Genomic DNA, 24,653 nt, shown 5'->3' on the forward strand with positions numbered 1-24,653 from the left:
CAGCTCACGCTGAGACCACCTCTCAGGTGATGGTGCTTCAGAGCAGCCCCTTTAAAATATCCCTGGATTTCAGCTCTCCCAGCCCTGCCTTCAGTTTAAGCGAGAAGTTTCCTTGACAACCTTGACAAACCTGCTCAGTTTCCTTAACAACCAAGCTTCGCAATCTCCCAAACTCTTCTCCTTCAAACATTCCTATTCTAGGCTTGATGAGCCTAAAGTGACAGTGCTGTCATCACGTGCCAGAGTGACTCCTCCAAGCCCGTAGTTACTGGTTACATGATGCTATTGATGATGAAATCCCAGAAGAGCCAGCTTTGCAATATAACCATTTCTGGACTCAGCACTGGGTCCCTTTCCACGGACAGAGTGGAGGGACTGTTTCCATGGGCCCCGTGGTGGAAGAGCTCACCTAATGCAGCCAGGATTTCATCCTTTCCAGGTGATTCCAGGGTCCTCATTCTCCCCAGACCCCCACCCACATGGCTGCTGGCTGCTCTCTGTGCCAGTCTATACGGGACCTTGGTAATCTCCTAAAATGAGGGTTATTTTATACACAGGTGATGGGTTGAATGCTGGCCCCAAAAGATGTGCCCCCCAGAACACAGGAACGGGACCATATCTGGGGAAAGCGTCTTTGTATATGTAGTTAAGGATCTCGAGGTGAGGTCATCTTGGGTTAGGATGGCCCTCAATCCAATTGAGAGAGTCCTTAGGAGACAAAAGAGGAGAAACACAGACAGAGAGGAGGAGCCACGTGAAGGCAGAGGCAGAGACGGGAGGGCTGTAGCCGCAAGCCTGGGGATGCCTGGAGCCCCCCAAAGCTGGAAAAGGCAGGAAGAGCCCTATCCTGGAGCCTCTGGAGGGACTTCCATCCTGCAACACCTGGATCTCAGATGTTTGGTCTCCAGGACTGGGGGAGGATGAATTCCTGTTGTTTTAAACCACCCAGCTTGGGGTCATTTGTTACAGAAGCTACAGAACAGTCACACGGACCCTGCTCTGTAGGATCCTGGAAGTGCGGGTCTCATTAAAGGCCAGCAGAGGCTGGGTTACAGAACCCTTAGAGTTAGCACTGGGCCCCAGAAATTCTAAAGCAGTGCCTGGACACCAGACCGTTGAGGGGTCAGTCGGAAGCCCATCCCTAAGGGTGCCGGCTGCACGCGGCCTCCCCAGGTTTTTATGCCTGTACAAGTTGGGGATAAGTATTTCCATCCCGATTCAGGACCTCTGATATCACCGTTCACGTTGCTAATGAAGAACCCACTAGTTACACAGAGGAAAACCCTATCAGGACACTTGCTCCAGTTGTAAACAATTCTGAAGTTGGTCAGAGGTGGGGAATCATCTCCCATGCAGCCAGCAGCCCCCCCGCAAGGAGCGTCCTCATTACAAAGCTGGGGGACCGTGCCGAGGCGTTCCTGAGTAAACGTGAGCTGACCCCCAGGCCAGCTGCTGCTGAACTGTTCCCACCCTTCCCAGGTAGAACACCTGAATGTGTGCAAGGACTTGGAAACCTAGAGGAAAGGCCGTGGAGCCACACCAGCCACAGCACGCAGGCCGACGTGGGGCCTGCAGGCCAGCCAGGATGGTCCTGGCCCCGGGCGCTCTTCTGGAAGCTTTCCATCTCCCTGCCTGACGTACCCCTCCTGTCCCGGCCCCCACTGCTTTTTTTCTTCCTCACCTCTGCCCGGGGAGAAATTCCAGCGGCAGGTATGGGTGACACATCCTCTTCTTTAGCAGGTGGCAGCCCGGCAACTCCTGCAGAAAGTCCAGCAGAGCCCCACTCACACCGGGCCACCCACAGAGCCCTACTCCCTCCCACCAGCCCAGCCCTGAGACTGCTGACGGGACAGAGAATATGGCATCAGGCAGAGCTGCAGGGGCTCTTGCTGCCTGGAGCGGTGTTTATACTGACCTCAGCTCAGGTACACCTGGGGAGGGCGGGCCGGCTGCGTCAGGCTGCCCAGGCCAGACAATCCTCGCCCCTCAGGGCCTCACAGTTGCAGAAAATGGACCTTGCTGCACCGGTCAGTTCCAAGGAACAGGTGTGGCATCCTGAGGGTCAGGATAGACAAGGGGCTGCAGCCCTGGCTTGTTTTCTAATCATTTTATCTGGCCCATGAGTGGGAGACAACTTCAAGAAGACCCTCTCCTAATGAGAGGAACCCAGGAGTCAGGGAGAAGAGGGGTGGTGGGTGGAGACAGAGGCCTGGTGCCCCGGCTGCAGTGCAAGTCTCTGGAAGACCAGGCGAAGGGAGGCCACACAGAGTAACGCCCAGGGTCACAGACCTGTCGGAGCTGCTGTTTGTTAGTTCAAGTCCTGCTCTGAGGTTCTCTGTGTCAGCTCTGAGTGACAGGTGAGATGGGGGTGCTCTGCAATGAGGGCTATGTGCACGGTTCCTGTGTGCCCAGCCCTGCCGTGGTACCTGCACAGGGGTGTTCCGTATCCAAGGAGGGGCCTGACCACAAGAGCCCCGTGGGCTGCTGGGTAGCTGCACAGGTAAGCTCCATATCCTGGGAGGGGCCTGACCACGAGGGCCCCGTGGGCTGCTGGGTAGCTGCACAGGTGAGCTCCATATCCTGGGAGGGGCCTGACCATGAGAGCCCCGTGGGCTGCTGGGTACCTGCCCAGGTGAGCTCCATATCCTGGGAGGGACCTGACCACGAGAGCCCCGTGGGCTGCTGGGTACCTGCCCAAGTGAGCTGTATATCCTGCAAGGGGCCTGAACATGGGAGCCCCGTGGGCTGCTGGGGAACTGGTAAAGATGTCAGGACAGTCAGTGAAGCCACTGAGGATATACATCCAGTAGTTCCTAATTCCTACACCCTGCTGGTCATTCTACCATCCACCAGGATATGGTATTCTGTATTAGACTTACATGTTGCTTTCTTCTGTATTCCATTAGTCCCAGAGGTCACAGAAATTTTGGCTTGTGATTGGCAGGACTCAACATACAACAAAGACAATACTGCTGGGACCGTCCTGCCCCAAGGGTTCAAAAATTCCCACACCACCTTTGGAGAAACTTAACTAAAACCTCAAAGATCTACCTCTGGAGAAGGGAACCCTCCTTCAATATGCAGACAACATTCTGATCACCAGCCCTACTAAGGAGGCCTCTGAACTACCTAGCCAATAAAGGATAGAAGGTGTCCAAGAAAAAGGCTCAAATATCACAGACTAAGGTGACCTGCCTGGGCTTCATTCTCACAGAAGGTCGGAGAAGCCCATCCCAGGAAAGAGAAGAAGCCATTTGCAGCCTTACCCCTTCTAAAACTAGAAGACAGCTTAAGGGTTCCTGGGGAGGTCGGGGTTTGCTGCATCTGGATCCCTAGCTACAGTCTAATAGTTGGGCCTCTATATGAAACATTGAAAGGAAAAGATGATGATCCGTTCGAATAGAATGCAGAAGCGGTCTTTCAAGAATGGAAAGAGCAGTTAATTCAGACCCTTGCTCTGGACCTCCCTAATTTAGCTAAACCCTTTAACCTTTACATTCCCGGTAGAAGGTGAATCGTCCTTGGAGTATTAGTGCAAAAACTGGGACCACTTGAAATGGAACAATGCAAGAATGCCCTCCAGGTAGGAGAAAGTACGGTCACCAAGGGCTTGGCCCGCCGCCCCATCCGGCCAGGATACTGGGGGTATCTAAAAACCTGGAAATCAGCAGCCCGCAAGGCCAGCTCCCTCCTAAGGGAAAAGGACCGCACGCGGTGAACCTAACCACCCACCATGCCCTGAAGTTGCAGGGGTCGCTCCGTGGGCACACTGACCTCGAGTGAGGAAACCCTCCAACTCCAACCTCCAGAGGGACAACCAGGGGCAACGGGTCCCCATGATGACTCGTGTGACCATCACTTGACGTGGATCTTCTCTCAGAAAACAAGAGCGTGCCCCCAAAGAGCAGACTACTGCTTGCAGGACTTACTGCACCCAGAGCGGAGCTAATAAGCTTGGCGGGGGAACCGTAAATAACGCTGTCACCATAGAAAAGCCTAAAGACAGCGCGGTGACGGTGGCCGATGAGACCGGCTGGACTCCTGGCTACTTGAAAAGGCCGTTGACTCAGTGGCCGTCATGGGTCTGGATCACCACCGGCCCTGGACTGTCTGGGAGTTGAGCAGGCACGGTTCTGACACCTGGTGCTGTTTGTACGTTAATTCAGGGGCCTAACTGAAGAAAGCGCAGACTACTGGTCAGAGCATCTAGGCTGGCAGAAACCATCAGCCTAAGGTGGCCGAACAAATGTGGGCGGGGTACAACCGGCTCCCCCAGCGTCTCTGCGCATCTCTTTCCTGCACCCTTAAAGGTCATTAGAATCTATAACACTTCAAATGCTGGGGCTCAGGCAGAGGAGGAGTGAGGGAGGAGCCCTGGGGACAATCAGCATCACCTGGAGGCTGCTGGGGAGAAGTTCTGCCCCTCCCCCCGGGTATGAGGACTCCCTACTCAGCACGAAGCAGTTACAGAAGCAGGGTCTGCAGCCTCAGCGCCTCAACAATGAGGAATGGGACAAAAGGCAGAGGAGGGGTTTCTCACCAGCAGAGCCCATTAAAAATTCCTGGGAGATCAACATAGAATCTGGGCAATAAAATAAAGTCTAACCTTTATTCCTTTGTGCTTTGTCTAATTTCACTTGCTCCTAGGTTTCCACATGCAGAGGTCCCACAGCCGGCACTTCAGGACCTATTTCCTGGTGCAAAATGGCTGGGCCGACACCTCAGCTCGCGGGGCCCCGTGCAGACTCCGCGACATGGAGCCTGAGCTCCAGCCAACCCGGCCCTCGAGAGCTCCGCCCCTTCCGTCCCGCTGACTCTGCCGGGATCCCTACACAGCAGCCCGGCCCACAGCCCACGGGGGAGCGCACGCTCTCACCTCTCCGTTCCCTGATCAGAATATAAAGCTTCCTTTGCTTCTGAACCAAACTCAGTCTTGTTCTCTTGGCTCCAATGACACGGGGCAGGGGACCCTTGTTGGGGCCCACTCTGCAGGATCAGTGACAGAAATTGAGAACATTGTAACTTCAAAGAACAGATGTGTGAGCCAAACTGTAATTAACCTAGAGCAGTGTATAAGGCTTGGGTAAAATAAGATGTTTCCAACACTTCCATTTGATATTTCCATCACTTTAGTTAAGCAAATTCAGTGAAGGGGTTTGTCTTATTTTTCAGGTCAACATTAGAGAAATGAAGTGATTTCTTTCCAAGGGTGTACATCTAATAATCTTGGCTGAAGCTTCAATATTGTTTTGAACGCCTTTCCATTGAAAATGATACCTCTCTTTCGGCTCCCCCATTTCTGAGAAGCATAAAACCTTATAAGTTTTTATTACCAAAGGGGAAAGGTTCAGGGAGGGATAAATTAACAGTTTGGGATTAACACGTACACACTGCTATGTATAAAATAGATCATCAGCACAGAACTACTGTATAGCACAGGGAACTACACTCAATATTTTGTAATAACCTATAAGTGGAAATAATCTGAAAACGAATAGATATTTTTATTGACATCATCTATCAATGACAGATAAAATGTACCCTAAGGGAGGCCGATGGTCAGCACTTCTGACCCTGAAGACTTCAATCATCTTAAGTTCGGACTCTGCCTACTGCCCAAGGCCCTTAATGAACATACGTGTAGCCGTAGCGTAAAATTCCCCAGTTTGGGGGTCGGGGAGACACTGATTTGGAAACATCCCTGGTGTTCTCTTACCATGCACGGGACGCTTCCTACAACTAAAACATGCCTGTGACACCCAGAAGGTGGTACACCGTTTGGTCGGGAAGAGTTTGGAAAAAGCATCTCATCTCCTCATCTCCTGGTAGTCGGGTTCACCCCTCCAGCGTCTTTCCTAACAATCTCCCCACCTGGGGATGTCAGCACCTTCAACATCCTGCTGCGCACAGTTTGTAATTTGTCCAGAGGATGAAGCGGAAGGATGACAAACAATGAGAGAAAAGTCCTAGGTGTTCGGACAGGCACATGTCACTCTAATTTCCAATCAGGGAGACGAATTGACCAAAGGCTAAGATTGCCCATGGAAAAAGAATACGGCTTGAGGAAACCCCACTGTTTTGTGGCCAGTTCCCAAAAACACAAGTTGAAAAATAGAGCTCACGATCACTAAAATTCACGAAACTGCAGAGTTGAAAATATCTATCATTGAAAAATGTCTTGAGGGAAGTCACCGAAAAGGAATTGTAAGCAAGGGAGAATGGCAGGAAAGGGATTTGAAGAGGTAGAAAGGACTCGCCATGAAAGCACAAAAAAAGGCGCTGAACATCGCCAATGGTGCAGTTAGCCAAAAAGGGCGTATGCTTTTTTCCTGAATATATTCAAGAAAAGGGCATACACCATTTTTAGCCAACCAAACAGGTGGGCATTGCAAATCAATACTACAAAAGGTATCACTTCGCATCAGTCAGAAGAGCCATCCTCATAAAGTGTAAATACCAGAAATGCAGGACAGGGCGAGGAGAGAAGGGAGCCCTGTGAGGCTGATAGTGGAAATGTAAATTGCCAACGGGCACACTGAAGAAGTGTACTGTGTTTACTAAAACATCTAAACAAATGAGCTACAGAGCATAGGGCCCTTGCACTCATGGGCGAATATCTTGGGAAAGACAAAAATCGACAGGACACAGGCACCCCAACGTTTACCGCCTCTCTGTTTAAAAGAGCCTCGACTTGGATAAAACCTAAATATACCTGGAAGGAAAAAATGGATAAAAGAGATGTGGTACGTATGTAGAGTGGAATATAACTCAGCCAGGAAATCAATGAAATAAGGCCAGTTGCATCAACTCAGGAGGAGTTATGTAAGATCATTCTAGGTAACATAAGTCAGAAAGAAAAAGACACATATCATAAGATATAACTTAAAGGTAGAATCAACAATGGCTACACATGAAATAAATTACAAAACAGAAACATAGTCAAATATGTAGAAAACACACATAAGGCTGCTAAAAGGGAAAGGTGGGGAGGGGTGAGGCATTATCCAGGAGGTTGAAATTAGCAAAGATACCGTTCCAAATACCAAATTGATAATAGACAAGGTCTACATGGTACCTCAAAGAACTGCACTCAGCACACTCAAGTCACCAGAAAAAGTTATGTAAGGTAAGGACCTGAAAAAGAATTTATTGATGTCTGTTTCTACGTGAATCAAGTGGATGTAGAACAGCAACAAACAGCATTGAAAATCAGCTGTAACCAATATAATAATAATAAAAAAGACAGTGACAGACATAAAGACCCTTATAACTTTTGCTCAGGGGCTGTGATGCAACATGGATTGAACACATCTAGACACACAGCAGGATGAGACATAAGGCTGGACACTCTTGGGACTGAGAGGATTGGTGAGGTTGAGTGAGCAAATGCAGATCCTTTAAAGTAATACTGCGTACTACCCATTCCTTGGGTCCCAACTCTCCATGTTCAAGGGAATCTTCCTATAGCTAAAAGATGCATGGGAAGCCCAGAGGATGGTACACAGTGTGATCATGAAAGGTTTCTACAAAGCACCTCATTTTTCATCTCCTGGTGCTCGGGTTCACCATTCCAGCCGCTTTACTAACAATCTCCCCACTTGGAGAGTCAGCACCTTTAACCTCCTGTTTCGCACAGTTTGCAATATGTGCGGAGGATGAACGGGAAGAGGGGGAACCAATGAGAGACTAGCTGTAGGTGTTTGGACAGGCACATGTCACTCTAATTTCCCATCACGAAGAAGAATTAACCAAACGCTCAGCCTCACGCCCCGGAACCAGAATAGGGCCTGAAGCGATCCTGTGGTTTTCCGGCCAGCTAACAAAAAAAGCGAGTTGAAACATGGAACTCAGGGGCACTGCAACTCACAAACCTACACAGTTATAAATGACAACTTCCTTCCAAAAATACATTGAGTTAAGGGAACGAAGAGAATTTGAAAGTAAGGCAGAATTGCAGGAAACAGATTTCAAGAGGTAGATCGGACTGGCCCTGACAGCACATGAAAAGCGGCAGAACGTGGACAATGATGCAGTTGGCCAAAAAGGGCGAATGCGTTCTTTCCTGAATATATTCAGGTAAAAACGCATATGTCCTTTTTGGCCAACCAAGCAAGCGGGCAATGCAAATCAGCACTACAAAAAGTCTGACTTCCCTCCGGTCAAAACGGCCATCCGAAAAAAGTGTAAAAACCACAAATGCAGGACAGGCCATGGAGAACAAGGGAACCTTGTTATGCTGACGGGCGGGATGAAAATTGCCGACAGACACTCTGCAAAAGCGTATGGTGTTTCCTAAAACATCTAAAAAACAGAGCTACAGAGCATAGGGCACTTCCACTCATGGGCGTATATCTTGCGAAGACTAAAAATCAACAAGACACAGGCACCCCAAAGCTTAGGCCTGCTCTGTTTACAAGATCCTCGACTTCGGTACACGTTCAATATCCCAGGAAAGAGCAAAATGGATACAGAAGTTGTGGAACTTATGTACAATGGAATATCACTCAGCCATGAAATCAATGTCATAAGGCTAGTAGCAGCATAATGAGTGGCTTTAGGTACAATAATTCGAAGTGAAATAGGGCACACAGAAAAAGAAACATCATGACATATCACTTATAGAGGGAATGTAAACATGGCTACACATGAACTGAACTAAAACAGAACAGAGTCACACAAATAGAAAAAACACTTACGCCTGCTTCAGGGGAAAGGTGATTTGGGGTTATTCATAAAACAAGACTTTGAAATTAGCACAGATACCGTTCCAAAAACAAATATGTAGTAGACAAGACCTACTCCTTGCTCAATGAACGGGACTCAACAGCTCCTATTCATCGCAGAAGAAAAATTCCAGTCCTTGTTTCTCAGGAGCTCTGAGGGCTACCTGTGATGTAAACTTAACTCACCTGGCACAGGGGGGCCATCCCTGGTTTCACATCACCATGATCTCAGGCACAAATCTCCTTGTTTTTCCATTTTGTCTTTAAGTTACTTGTTCAAACAACCGCACAAATATGACAAAGATATAAAATCAGGCATCTTCTGCCCCAGTGCCTACTAATAAATGATTTTCTGCCACTTTAATGATAAAGATAGAACATTTCAACATTCTGCTGCCCTTATTATTTGTCATTTTTGTTGATATTTCTATTGAATACTCTTTCAATATTTTAACAATGGAACATTTATTTAGGCTGTTCCAGACCCAGCCTTTAGTGGTAAAGGTTTTGTTGTTATATTTCTATTATGTTTCCTTTTAAAATCATTATCCTATTTAACTGGATTAACTCAATTCTATAGGCATTTATCTTATGATATTGATGGCATTAATACATAGAGGGCAGTAGTACAAGTTGATTGTACTCGAGAGCCTCTATTAGCACAGTTAAGTATAAATATTATCTATACGTAAACCAAAGTACATGCCAAGTGAGATTCTCCGACTCTTTTTCACTGTCTGCCCCTAAAGCCTGTGAGAAATGGAATATTTCTTGCCATCTCAGTAAACCTGCAAATCCAGAATGCAGGCCCCAGAGAGCTGAGGTGCATATCAAAGGAAGGAATTCGGTGAGCCCAACTCTGGCATCTGCCTATGAAAAGGAAAGCCCTGCATTCCTCACCTTGGGAGAGCTGGTTTTCCTTAGCTGACAATCACCTTTTCACGTCCCCCAACACCTGCGCCAGCCCCCCGCCCTGTCCCCTCCCCCCGGTACTTTAGCTCAGGGAGGAAGGGGCGCAGAGGGGTTCGGCTGAATAAGAGGCCTGCGAGCCTCGGGAGGAACTTTCGGCCGCTTTCCCCGCCGTCGGGAGGAGGGGTGCTGACACTGCGGCCGGACCCTGCGCCTCCCTTGCCCGTGTCCCCTCAGACCGCTCAGGCCGCCCCCTCTCCACGGCCCTAGGCCCCGCGAGCCAGGCCGAGGGCAGGGCCGAGAGGAGGGGCCGAAGTTCCCTGGGACCAGACCCCGGCGCCGCTCGTTCTGCACAGCAGCGGCGGGTGACAGCGAACCCCTGCCCCTCAGAAGCTGCTCTTGCCCTGCCGCCCGGGCACCGGACTCACGTACCCGGCCCGCCGTCCCGAAGTCTGTCGCGGCTTCGGCCGCCGGGGCCCCTCCGCAGCCGGCAGCCTCAGTGAGGCCGCCCTCCCCACGGGCCCCGTGGCAGCTCCGTGACGGCGGAGGGAAGAGAGCCCGAGCGGGGAGTTCCAGCTCTGCGGAAACGCGGGCTCTGTTCTGGGCGCAGCGGGTGGGGCCGCTCTGCCCCGAGGCCTTCCGGGAGGGAGCGGGGCGCCAGGAGAGGAGCCGCCACGAGCGCAGGGCCCTGTCGGGGGTCCTGGAGGGGCGGCCCGGCCTGGGAGCCCCGCCCACTGTGGCCGCAGCGCAGACCTTTTTCCTGGAATCCTACACAAAATGTCGGAAAGATCCACGGTCTACAGTAAATGTTCACAAATGATTGTTGCTGCTGTGCTTACTATCGTATTAAACGTGTGAACTCCATAAAACACTTGAAGTTAAAAGTTAACTATGAATTTTTACCTTGCCTTATTATGTCTCTGCTATTCACAATTGTCGTTAATGAATCAGAGACTGTGGCATCACTAGTTAAAAATGAGCTTGTTAAAAAAATAGAACTCAGGCCCACCGGACCTACTGTATCAGAATCTGCAATTTTACAATCTCCCCAGTGTACTTGTGGACCCATGAATAGCTGAAAGGTACATTTCTATCTCAACATGTCTTTTCTGTCTGAGAAATACACACATTTTATCCAGTTTGATATAAATAAAACACTCAAAAATGCATATGCCTGTGTTGAAACCATCATTTTATCATTTCTTTTCCAGATAAGTATAGTCTCCAGTATACTGGTTTTGTGGATCACATGACATACTCCTTTTTTGTAGTTAGAAATAGAGAAAGTTACTTTGTAAAAAAAAACTATATATATATATATATATATATATATATATATATATATATATATATATATTAGTGGATAATTGAAGACACTGTTCTAAATTAAAACCAGTTCTCTTAATTTGCTGTTTTCTTCTTGGGTCACATTATGAACTCTTCCCGTGGCCACATGCCATGTGTACTTTTAATTTCAGGGATTGCTGACATTCCAGGATGTGCCCATAGATTTCTCTCAAGAGGACTGGGAATGCCTGGACCAAGATCAATGGGAATTGTACAGGGATGTGATGTGAGAAAAGTATAGGAACCATTTTCACTTTCCTTGGGTGAGGGTACCTTCCTTCCAGATTTCCCTATCCACCCACAGGGTTTAGAATCCTTCATTTGTAGAATGTCTCCTGGAATGTTCTGCTTCCTCCAGTAGGGTTTCAGATTGCAACGTTTCAGGAAATATTGGGAGTTTGTGGGTAAAATTTATCTTATTCTTTAAAAATTGCAGCCTCCTTTTTAATATACTTTGTAACTGCTTGGGATGTGTCTATATGAACAGTGTACTATATGCTTCTGTTATAGTCCTTCCAATATTTTATTCTCTTATTTTCTGTAACAATCTTCCATGGATTCTTTGGGCTGAAGGTGTATTAAAATGGCGACTGCGATTCTGGGACTTCCCTGTGATGCAATGGTTAAGAATGCACCTGCCAATTCAGGGGACACGGGTTCAATCCCTGGTTCGGGAAGATCCCACGTGCCACGGAGCAACTAAGCCAGTGTGCCACAACTACTGAGCCTGCGTGCCACAACTACTGAAGCTGGTGTGCCTTGAGCCCGTGCGCCATTTGTTTTGGAGAATAAAACCTCCTCTGAGTGATTACAATTTAGACCAGCTAGTCAAAATTCTTTATCACCTGTTCTTCTAAAACACTGATAAATGGAACAAGTTTTACTAGGGATAACGGTGTAATTGTATTCTGGAGTTCATATCGACAATATGGTTTATGACCTTGATATACTGGATCACGACATTTCAATGGTATAACTGCTATTAATTGTCACTTTGTTCAACGATTAAAGTCTCACGTGATCTGAGTTCAGACTGGAGTCATCCTGGTTGGTTTCTGTCTATTGCAGATTTCTTCCAGTATGAAAGGACAAGAGCAATACGGCTTACTTTACAAAATGTCTTCAAAATAAATGATGATATAATCTACATTCAATTAATTTATACATACCCTACTGTAGAGCAGGGTTTGTCACGGTGGCAGAGCCCGGTAATTATGTAAAACTGAAACTTTTATCTGCACTGGTTCAAATTCTCTTCCTAAGAATATGTTTATAATCAACATTCTTTCACAAATTACCCAATTTAATTCACCATAGTATCCCTCATATTAACTAAATGGAAAATCCTAAGCTATATACAAATCCAGAAAGGGCCAAAAATCATCAGCTCACATGGATTATTACAACCTATTGCTGAGGCATTCAAATTACTTATTAAAGAACCACTATGTCCATCAACATCAGCAATTTATATATTATTGCCCCAATGCTAGCCTTAACCCTGGCTCTCACAACATGAATTCCTCTTCCCATATCTTATCCACTAATTAATATAAACGTAGGCATACTATTTATATTAGCCATATCACACCTAGCCATTTATTCCATCCTCAGTTCTGGATGAGCTTCACATTCAAAATACTCACACACTGGAGCTCTAGGGACAGTAGTATAGACAATCTCATAGGAAGTAATGTAGCAGTTATTCTATTCTCAGTCTTACTGATAAATGGATCATTTACACTTTCAACCGTAATTATTACACAAGAACACCTATGACTAATTTTTTCCTGACCACTACCCAGAATTTGATTATCTCCACAGTAGCAGAAATCCAATGAAGCCTCACTTGATTTAACAGAAGTAGAATCAAAACCTGTAATTGTCAAAATTTATAAGCAACTCAGGCAGCTCAATAACAAAAAAACAAACAATCCAAAAATGGGCAAAAGAACTAGATAGACATTTTTCCAAAGAAGATATACACACACTGCCAACAAACACATGAAAGAATGCTCAACATCATTGATCATTAGAGAAATGCAAATCAAAACTACAATGAGATATCATCTCACACCGGTCAGATTGGCCATCGTCAAAAACTCTAGAAACAATAAATGCTGGAGAGGGTGAGGAGAAAAGGAAACACTCTTGCACTGCTGGTGGGAATGCAAATTGATACAGCCACTATGGAGAACAGTATGGAGGTTCCTTAAAAAGCTACAAATAGAACTACCATATGACCCCACAATCCCACTACTAGGCATATACCCTGAGAAAACCATAATTCAAAAAGAGTCATGTACCAAAATGTTTATTGCAGCTCTATTTACGATAGCCAGGACATGGAAGCAACCTAAATGTCCATCAACAAATGAATGGATAAAGAAGATGTGGCACATATATACAATGGAATATTACTCAGCCATAAAAAGAAATGAAACTGAGTTATTTGTAATGAGGTGGATAGACCTGGAGTCTGTCATACAGAGTGAAGTAAGTCAGAAGGAGAAAAACAAATACCATATGCTAACACATATATATGGAATCTAAGAAAAAAAATGTCATGAAGAGATTAGTGGTAGAACGGGAATAAAACACAGACCTACTAGAGCATGGACTTGAGGATATGGGGAGGGGGAAGGGTAAGCGGTGAGGATGTGAGGGAGTGGCAGGGACATGTACCCACTACCAAATGTAAGTTAGATAGCTGGTGGGAAGCTGCCGCATAGCACAGGGAGTTCACCTCTGTGCTTTGTGACCACCTAGAGGGGTGGGATAGGGAGGGTGGGAGGGAGGGTGATGCAAGAGGGAAGAGATATGGGAACATATGTATATGTATAACTGATTCACTTTGTTGTAAAGGAGAAACTAACACACCATTGTAAAGCAGTTATACTCAAATAAAGATGTTTAAAAAAAACAACCTGTAATTGTCTTCATTGTAGAAAATCTAGCAGGCCCATTCACCCCATGCTTCCTAGAGAATATGTCAATTTCCTTATAATAAACATTTCCACAACAATCCATTTTTAGGAGCATTTGACAATCCCTAGGTGCCAGAATTATATGCACCCTAAGTCATCATTAAGACACATCTAACAATCTCCTTTCTATGAATTTGACCATCATACCCACAATTTTGACATGATCAATGTATGCATCTCTTATAAATTTTTTTTTTACTACTAACATTAGTCCGACGTATATGAGAGTTTTCAATACCTGTCATCATACCAGGCAACCCACCACAAACTTAAGAAATATGTCTGAAAAAAGAGTTACTTTGATAGAGTAAATCATAGAGGTTTCAATGCTCTTATTCCTGGAATTGAACTCTTTCTAAGAATTTTATATTCTCCATGTTACCACATTACACCACATGCTATATACTAAGGTTCTCTAAGTAAGCGTCAGGCCCATACCCCCAAAATGTTGTCGCATATCCTTCCTCTATTAATAAACACTCATTGTTTTTACTCTCATTCTACTGACTATTATCTCAGGAAATATAATTGTATAAGAAGCTCACACTGGTTAATGGTATCCCCATTCTAATAAAAAACACGAACCCATAAGCTACAGAAGCATCCAACAAATATTTCCTAAAACAATCCACCACACCAATACTACTTATAATGGCTATTATCATTAATCTAATACACTCTGGTCAAGGAACACAATGAATATCAAAAATCTTTAATCCAGCAACATCCACCCTCATGACAATCGCCTTTGTCACAAAAGTAGGACTTTCCCCATTTCACTTCTGAGTGCCTGAAGTCACACAAGGCGTCCCATGAACAGCAGCCCTGATGCTATTAATATGATGAAAGTGCAACCCTATCAGTTTTATACCACATGTCACCATCCATCAACCTAAATATACTATTAATCATAGTGATATTATAAATCATAGCTGGAGGCTGAGGGAGATTTAGCCAGACTCATCTGGAAAAAATTACACCCTCCTCATCAATTGCCCATATAGGATGAATAACAGCTATTATAAAGTATATTCCAATTATAACGATCCTAAACATACTAATTTATATCATAACAACACTATCTTCTTATTATTTATGCCCAGATCATGTGCTACAAGAGTATCATTATCACACACATGAGATAAGACAACTCCCATCACAATCCTTTTCCTCACCATTACAGTATCATTAGGACATCACCCATCACTATCAGGGTTTTTACCCAAATGAATAATTATCCAAGAGATAACAAAAATGATAACCTCATTCTACCAACACTAATAGCCATCATAGCAGTCCTCAGCATATATTTCTACTCGCAGCTAACATACTCCACATCACTAACTGTATTCCCTTCCTTAAACAACACAAACACAAAGCAATTTGCACATACAAAGAAATAACCTTCCTATCATTACCAATCATAACACCCAGACGATTACTACACCTAACACCCATTCTGTCAGTGCTGGACTAGGAATTTAGGTTAGTTCAGACCAAGAGCTTTCAAAATCCAAAACAAGTAAAATTTACTTAGTTTCTAAAAATAAGGATTGCAAGACTTCATCCTACATCAATTGAGTGTAAAGCAAACATTGTAATTAAGCCAAATCTTTATGATATTGATGAGTTTTAACCCCAGGAAACTTTAGTTAACAGGCAAATCCTTTAGTCAACTGGCTTCAATCTGCTTCTCCTTCATTTGAGAAAGAAAAAAACAAAAAAGGCAGGAAAATCTCTGGCAGAATTGAAGCTTCTTCTCTGAAATTACAATTCAATTTGTTGATTCACCACAGGATTTGCAAGAAAGAGGGCTCAATCTCTGTCTTCAGATTTACAGTCAAATGCTAATTCAGTCATTTTACCTCTGTTCATACACTGCTGATTATTTTCAACAAATCACAAAGATATCGGCATTTTATAATTACTATTTGGTGCTTGAGCTGGAGTAGCAGGCAGCACCTTAAGAATATTAATCCAGGCTGAGCTATGCTAACCTGGAGCGCTACTTGGAGATGCACAAATCTGTAACGTGGTCATAACAGTCCCTGCACTTGTAATAATTTTCTTTATTGTTGTACCCATTATATTGCAGGGTTTGACAACTCACTTGGGCCACTAATAACTCAGACACCTGAGGTAGCATTTCCCCCAATAAATCAAGTAAACTTTTGACTACTTCCCCCATCCTTCTCACTCCTACTCATATCACCAATAGTAGAAGCTGGTTCTGGTACCAGTGGACCGTGTATTCAGCTCTAGCCTGCAATCTGGCCCACGCAGGAGCCTCTGTTGACCTAACCATTTCCTCCTTGCATTTAGCAGGTGTCTCTTCATTTCTTGTTGCTATTACTTTTATTCCTATAGTCTTTCATACGAAACCAGCAGTCATACCCCAATATCAAACACAATTATTTGTTTAATCTTCCCCAACTATAGCCATATTACTATAATTACCACTCTCAGTCCGAGCAGCCAGAATTGCCATACTGTTAAGAGATAGAAATCTCAACACTACTTTCTTTGACCCTGTAGGAGAAGACCAAATCCTATAAAAACACCTATTTTGATTCTTTGGTCACCCTGAAGTCTGTATTCATGGCCTACCAGGGATTGTTATAAACTCACACATCATTACATACTATTTAGGACAAAAAATGCCTTTCAGCTATTTGGGAATAGTATGAGTCATGTCCACTGGCTTTTTAGGATTTCTCTTGTGGGCCCATCATACATTTACCATAGGGATAGCTGTCCACTCAGGAGCATACTTTGCAAAAGCTACCGTAATTACTTCTATCCCTACAGGAGCAAAAGTATCCATCCAGTTGATTAGCAACTCTTTCTTTAATTTTTCTTTTTTCTTGTTTTATTTTGGCTGTGTTGGGTCTTGGTTGCTGCACATGGGCTTTCTCTGCTTGTGGTGAGTGGCAGCTACTCTTCGTTGCGTTGCACGGTCTTTTCACTGCAGTGGCATCTCTTGTTGCAGAGCACGGGCTCTGGCGCATGGGCTCAGTAGTTGTGGCTCACGGGCTCTAGAGGGCAGGCTCAGTAGTTGTGGTGCAAAGGCTTTTTACTCCGCGGCATGTGGAATCTTCCCATACAGGGGATCGAACCTGATTCCCCTGCATTGGCAGGCCAATTCTTAACCACTGCATCACCAGGGAAGTCCCTGGTTAGCAACTGTTCATGGAGGTAATATTAAATATTATACGACCTCCCACTATATTATGAGTTTTAGGCTTTATTTTCCTTTTTACAGTAGGAGGTTTGACAGGAATCATCTTAGCCAACTGATCCCCAGACATTGTCCTCCAGGATGCATACTATGTAGCAGCACACTTACATGATGTAGTGCCCATGGGAGCAGGTTTCACTATTATAGGAGGCTTCCTACAAGCATTCCCACTATTATCAGCTTATACACTAAACTCAGCAGTAGCAAAAACTCACTTCACAGGTATATTTGTAGTAGTAAATATGATTTCCTGCAGCACTTTCTGGCCTCTCAGGGACGTCACTACGTTAGTCTGAGTACCCTGAGGCACACACCACATGAAAAATTTTGTCTTTAGGCTCATTCATCTCAGTAGCAGCAGTAATGCTAATAATCTTCATACTGTGAAAAACATTTGTGTACAAATGAGAAGTGTCAGCAGTAGAAACTGCTACTCTTAACCTAGAATGATTGCACGAATACCCTGCACCATATTCTGTGTTTCAAGATCCTACCTATGTAAATGTAAAAAAAGGAAGGACTCAAGTCCTTTTCAACCACTTTCAAGCCAACACCATAACAATTATGTCTTTCTCAATAAATGAGATCAAAGTAATAAGTGATGTAAATTTTTCAAAGTTAAATTATAGGCTAAAATACTGTATATCACGAAGGCATATCAATTTCATCTAGGCCCTCAAGATACAACATCACCGATTATGGAAGAACATTTACATTTTCATCATCACACATTAATAGTGACTTTTAAAAGAAGTTCTCTAGTCCTCTATATTATTTCACTAATATTGAAAACTAAACTAACTCATATACATACAATAGATGCACAGGTAGAGAAAATGTGAACAATTTACCAGCCATTATTGTAATCTGAATTGCCCTATCATCATTGTGAATCCTTTACATGATACGTGAAATCAATAACTCTTCCCAAACCATAAAAACTATGGGTCAGTAATGATACTGAAGCTACAAATACACAGATTATGAAGATTTAAATGTTGACTCCTCTGTAATCTCCACATCAGAGCTAAAACCAGGAGAATAATGACTAATAGAAGTCAACAACCGCGGAGTTAGAGATACTCATTGAATATTAGTTTCATCTGAAATTGTTGTACACTCTTGAGCTGTTCCTTCTCAGGCCTAAAAAGGGCTGCTATCCCAGGACGCCTAAATTAAAGAATCTTAATACCAACAGGACCAGGCCTATGTTGTGGACAATGATCAGTAGAGGTCACTTTCCTGAGTTCAAAGACAGGACAGAAGGATATGGCTGAGATATGGGGTGAATCTGGAGCCCATGGGCATGCACTCTCCAAGCTCCAGGATAGGAATGAGACCTCTGGGGTCCCAGGCCACCCCACACCCTCCCAAACAGGATCTTGGCAACATTCTTTGTCAGAGATGAGGCAACCTAACACTTGTCATGCCACGATGTTGTGTCCTATGTGGGCCCCATGCTCTGGGAACCACACCCACACTCTTCAGGTCCATGCTACAGGATCCTTCGTGCCTCAGGAGTACAGACCACACAGCAAGCAGTTCCCTCCCCAACCAGCAGGAGGAGGGGAGGAGGGCAGGGGCACCAGGGGAATCTCACTCAGACAACAACACCCAGGGGTGCCAGCAGGGATAGTGATGATGCAGATGAGGCACAGACCAAGAGATGGGACCAGAGGGTGCAAAAGGCAGCTGGTCAGGTCCTGGCCCAACTGCAACACAGATACCTTTGTCCCTCATACACCCCTTCCTCATATAACCCCTCCTTAAATGCAGATTCTTCAGATGCAAACAGGCAGAGCTTCAGACTGAAAGTCAGCTCTTCTAAAATGACCCATCAGCAAACACTGCAGGATTCTACTCCAGTGTGGACCCTGGAGTTGACAACTCAGGGACTGAAGTGGACATCGGGGCCAGGGCCAGTGTGAGGGGATGGGGAGTGAGACTTTCATGGTTGTGGAATTTTGGTTTTGCAAGATGAAAGTTCTAGGCATGGTGTTGATGGCTCCACGAGAAAGTGAATAGATCGGATGCCACAGAAACGTGCACTTAAAATGGTGACGATGGTAAAGGGTATGTGACATGTGTTTTATTTCACTGAAAATAAATTCATAAAATAATGTCTTTTTAAATGAGATTCCATTTCGACTGCCGTTCGTCACAAATGTCGGAGGCCCAAACACAGTCCCCTACCTTAGGGACCATCACGGTACCCTCACATGACACATGGGAGACCATTCTCAGGGTGGCCTAGTCTGTGCTCACCTGACCTCTGTCCAGGGGGACCCAGGCAGTGGTGACCCCCATAGATTAGACATATGATATGCTATGATATTAATATGACACCACCAAACGTTGTCACTCACCAGAACAGCAACCCACTCAAACATGCATGACCTCATATGAATGTGACAAGGTTAAGGGAAGAAAAGGAACCACCGGTTAATCAGGGCAACACCCTTAATGCAGAGGTTGGAAATCTCAAAGGGGTAAAGACACACTGCAGGTAAAGAACACATATGCGGTCTCCTCATACATGTGATCCTGACCCATGCAGATGTGGTGAGACCCACAGAGTCCGCACACCCTATACCTGGGGTTACACATCCACACTCATCACGGTGACCCCACCTCCCCAGACCCTGCACCTAAAGTAACGCACTCTCTCTCAACACATGACCCCACCTCCCCAGACCCTGCACCTAAAGTCACACGTTCTCTTGCAACAGGTGACCCCTCGTACTCAGACCTCTCCACCTGGGTCACATGTCCACAGTCCCAGGGTGAGCTGCCCTCCCCAGACTCCCCCAACTGGGGTCACACGTGCACATTCTCCAGGGTGACCTCACCTCCCCAGACCCTGCACCTGGGGTCACACATCCCCTTGGTCAGGGCACCGTGGCTCTGCTCTTTGCTCCCTAATGTGGAAACAAGCTGGATTCCTTGGACCTCCTGGGATGGGAAAAAGTGTAGGGTGGGTCTCCTCTCCCCACACTTGTCCCAGAGAAGTCCTCCTCTTTTCACTTTGGTTCTGTGTGATTTTACCTCTTTTTAAAGCTTTCATGCTAGAGTTGAACACATTACTTGGTTCTGGCAGGCGCAGTCCTTTCTTGTCTCCCTTACTTATTGAGAAAACTCACAGGACAGCAGGGCTGAAAGCCGAGAGGCAGCTCTGGACGCCGCTGAGTAGGGACAGCAGACTGGAAGGAGAGTTCAGCAGCAGTCTCAGTTGTTGCCCATCAGCCTTTTGCCCGATCTGCGTGCCCTGCAATCAATTCACCAGCTAAACCTGCCTCCCTACGCACAATGCACATGCTGGTAAATTGGAATTATTGTCAGGTAGCCCTCCTGAGGATTCTCCACGAGCCCCAGGGAAGGTGAACCTTGCAGGAATAAAGACTAAGGCCCAGACTCTAGCACTGACACTTGGGAGGACCAGGTCACCACACTCAGAAGAGAGGCTGTTACCTAGACAAGCCCACCTCAGCTCCAGAACACAGGCATCTAAGCACTGACGTTCAGATGCAGTCACGGAGCTTCCCAGTACTGAGGCCAGGCGGGGTTTCTACCCAGGTCCCCATACTCCTAGCGTACACAGAACATGGTCTGTTCTAAATCTTCTTATTATAGACAACACATGGTCAGCTCTAAAGATAAACTGTAGATAGGACATGGAGAGGTCTAAATTTATCGTGTAGACAGAACTTGATCATGTTTAAACTAGCTCAGGGCTGATCTCATAGGAGGTACAGATCACACATATGAGTCTCTCATCTTTGGACACCCACATCAGGAAACTGAACAATATCATTGTCATTAAACATTTCAACAGGCAAAATGGAAATGTTACCAGTGTCTCTGGCCACTTTATGGTCAGGATCCACGTGTGATCCAAGATCTTCTTAGAGTGCAGCCCAGTCTGCTGCCAGGCCAGACAAGAAGTGGCCTGATTCCAGCCTCCCAGGCTTCCAGAAGGAGGAGGCCACACTGGAAGCCCAGGCAGGACAGTAGTTCAGGGTCTGGGCTGGGAGATCCGGTCTGTCCATTCCACTGGCCGATTCCGGGCGGGGCGCTCAGGGCAGCTGAGAGCCTGCACTCATGTCCTGCTTCCCTGCAGCATGTGTGTGTGCATGTGTGTGTGCGTGTGTGTGCGTGTGTGTGTGTGTGTGTGTGTGTGTGTGTGTGTGTAGAGGAGACAGTGGCTGACCGCTCCCATGTCTCCCATCCCAGGCACCGCGCTATCTTCGAGGGGAGACATGGGGAGAGATAGGGGCACAGAAGCCATTGAAGAGGAGTACCCACTGTGGAGCTCCTTGCACACTGGCTCGCTCCACCCGGGGACCGGCCTACCCATCGTGGGTCGCATGCCACCCCCCACCCCCAAAGGCAGGGCGCCTGCTCTTTCAACAGCACAGCGTCTCACATGAAGGAGACTCAGTGGGGACTGTCACCCACTCCTCCACTCCTGATGTTCATTTTGGGGAGAATGAACACCCTTGACTGGGCGATGGGACCCTGTGAGGAAAGAGGTGGTGGCCCCATCCAGGTCGGGGTGAGCCTGAGAGATGGGAACACAGGAGCCAAGTGCAGGGCCTGGAGGCCAGGCCAACAGGATGAGCACCTCCAGCCTTGGTCTGGCTCTCCAACTGTGACATTGTAGCGTTAAGGGACCTGGGGCAGGTGACTGAATGTAATGGGGTCTAAACTGGACCCTGAATGGGGCTTAAAGAACGTGTGAAGGATGTTACTGAGACAGTGACAGTCATTGGAAGACAGACCCTGTGTCAGGACATCCTTCTCCATCCATCTAACTCCCTGAGATCTCTGCACTTTATGTGGCTATGCAGGATTGTTAGAGCAGGTGCGTGCAGACATATCTGGGGCACAATTCAGTCTGCAACCAACTTGCAAGTGGTTCCAGAAAACACACAGGTGTGCACACAGGTAGACACAGCACACACACAAACATATGCACGTGCACAGCACAAATATATTCACACACTAGCATATGAACACACATGCACGCATATGCCTATGCATACACTAACGTGTGCAAGTGCACATACCTATGCACATGCACAGCATATGTATGCAAACAGGCACATGCACACACGTAGAACACACACATGGAATAAAGTGAGTTCTTAAAGCATTAATTCCTGAAAGCAAGTGAAGCTGACATATATTTTTCCTTTTTTCTTAGCTTTGATGTTTTTCACAATAAAAACTTTAAGAAAAGAGTTAATGGCAAATGACTTTTTTTTTTGGACAGGTGCTGCAGACTCCTCAGAGGCAATGACCCAGGACTGAGGCCCCCGAGCGTCCTTCTGAGTGTCGTGGCCCCGGTGCCCCTCTCACAGGAGTTGCTGTCAGACTTGATGGTTGAAGCAGCCATGGCATCGAGATTTCACTGGTAGAAACTATTCCTTTTTTTCCCTGGGAGAAACAGGGCTCCTTCTACTTTGTTGGGGAGACTCCCTTTTTACTAAACAAAAATGATAAGCTGAAAGTACATATTAAGGATTAGGTTATATACATGTAAAGAATAATCATAAAGATCAAGAAACAGAACATGATGAGTGGACACCCAGGAGTGCCTTTCCCTCGTCACAGCCTCCTCCCCACCATGAGGTAGCTGTTCTCCTGATTTTGTGCCAGTGACTTGTCCTCAGAGTTTTCACCCAGAGATGCATCTCTGCACAACGCAGCCCAGCTTTGCCTAGTTCCAAGTTGGTAAGTGCGTGTACCATGCATGCTGCTTTATTGCTCTTGATGGCTCAGCATTGTGTCCATGGGATCCTTTCATCTTGTGAATAGCGGTTTTTTTTTTTTTGTGATACGCGGGCCTCTCACTGTTGTGGCCTCTCCTGTTGCGGAGCACAGGCTCCGGATGCGCAGGCTCAGCGGCCATGGCTCACGGACCCAGCCGCTCGGCGGCATGTGGGATCTTCCCGGACCGGGGCACGAACCCGTGTCCCCTGCATCGGCAGGCGGATTCTCAACCACTGCGCCACCAGGGAAGCCCAATAGCGTTTTTTTAAAAATATAATTTTTATAGTTTTACGAACTTCAAACAAAATGTACTCCATTGCTGTGGAATATTCCTTCATAGGAGCGTGCATGGTTCATTTCTGCATCTGCTTGTGATGGCCTTCAGGTTCCTTCAGGTTTGGCTCGTGTGTCTGCGGAGCCCATGTCCGTGTGTCCTGGTGCAGGGCCGTTGGGTTTGTGTTCAGCTGGGAGGAGCCCTGCGGGTCTGTGTGCAGGGACTTCACTCTCTGAGGCCCGATTGTTTCAGAAGTGGTTGCATCCCCCCGCTGCGTACCAGGCTTTCCATTGCCCCACAGCCTGCTGATATTTGATACTATGTCTTTCACGTCTGCCATTTTGGTAGGTGTCTGCACAGTATTTTTCTTTTGCTTTTAATCCCTCGGTGGTTAGTGAAGTTGTGCATCTAGTGGTATTCATGGACTATTTCCTGTTGGTTTTAAAAAGTTTTAAAACTTGTGGTCCAAAACACATAACATAAAATTTAGTATCTTAACCATTTTTAAGTGCACATTTCAGGGTGAAGAAGTAATTGGCACTGTTGTGCAAATCTGACCGTCATCGTCCTCCAGAACTTTCTCATCTTGCAACATTGAAACAGTCCCCATTAAACACTCACTCCCCATTCTCCCTCCCTCAGCCCCTGGCACTCAACATCCTACATTCTGTCTCTATGTTCCTGACTGCTCTAAGGGCCTTGTGTGAATGGATCCAGCACTGTGTGTTGTTTTGTGTCTAGCTTACATCACTGAGCATAATGCCCTCAAGGCTCATCCCTGCTGAAGGCTGTGTCAGAATTGCCTTCCTTTTTAGGCTGAATAACATTCTCTTGTATTGATGGACCGTGTTTTTCTTCTCCATTCATCCATTAGTGGACACATGTAATATCTACATTCATTTCTCATGTCATAATAATTGTGGAATAACGTCAGAAAGTCCTTTGAATCTAAAGTCATTTGCCATCAACTTTTTTCTTAAACTTTTTATTGTGAAAAACATCAAAGCTAAGAAAAAGGGAAAATACATGTCAGCTTCACTTGTGTTCAGGAATTAATTCTTTACGGATTCACTTTTTTCCCTCTGTTTGTGCTACGTGTGTGCATGTGCCTGTTTGCCTACATATGCTGTGCATGTCCATAGGTATGTACACTTGCACACGTTAGTGTCTGTATGGGTATATGCGTGCATGTGTGTTCATATGCTAGTGTGTGAATATATTTGTGCTGTGCACATGCATATGTTTATGTGGGTGCTGTGCCTGCCTCTGTGCACAACTGTGTGTTTTCTGAAACCATTTGCAAGTTGGTTGCAGACTGAATTGTGCTCCAAGATATGTCTGCACACATCTGCTCTAACGTTCCTGCTTTTCCACGTAAAGATCAGAGATCTCAGGGATTTAAA

General features: G+C 45.9%; 1 protein-coding gene across 2 annotated transcripts in view; it reads right to left on the reverse strand.

Moving 5' to 3' along the window:
• Positions 1-10,341, reverse strand: part of FAM237B (family with sequence similarity 237 member B) — a 61,342-nt gene extending 51,001 nt beyond the window's left edge. For both annotated transcript variants that reach the window (XR_010842212.1, XM_067042483.1), the window contains exon 1: positions 10,065-10,341. The gene's annotated coding sequence lies outside the window, so the exon portion shown is untranslated. The remainder of the gene's footprint in view (positions 1-10,064) is intronic.
• Positions 10,342-24,653: the final 14,312 nt, after the last annotated feature.

Source organism: Kogia breviceps, chromosome 9 (assembly GCF_026419965.1).
Source record: "Kogia breviceps isolate mKogBre1 chromosome 9, mKogBre1 haplotype 1, whole genome shotgun sequence".
NCBI lineage: Eukaryota > Metazoa > Chordata > Mammalia > Artiodactyla > Physeteridae > Kogia > Kogia breviceps.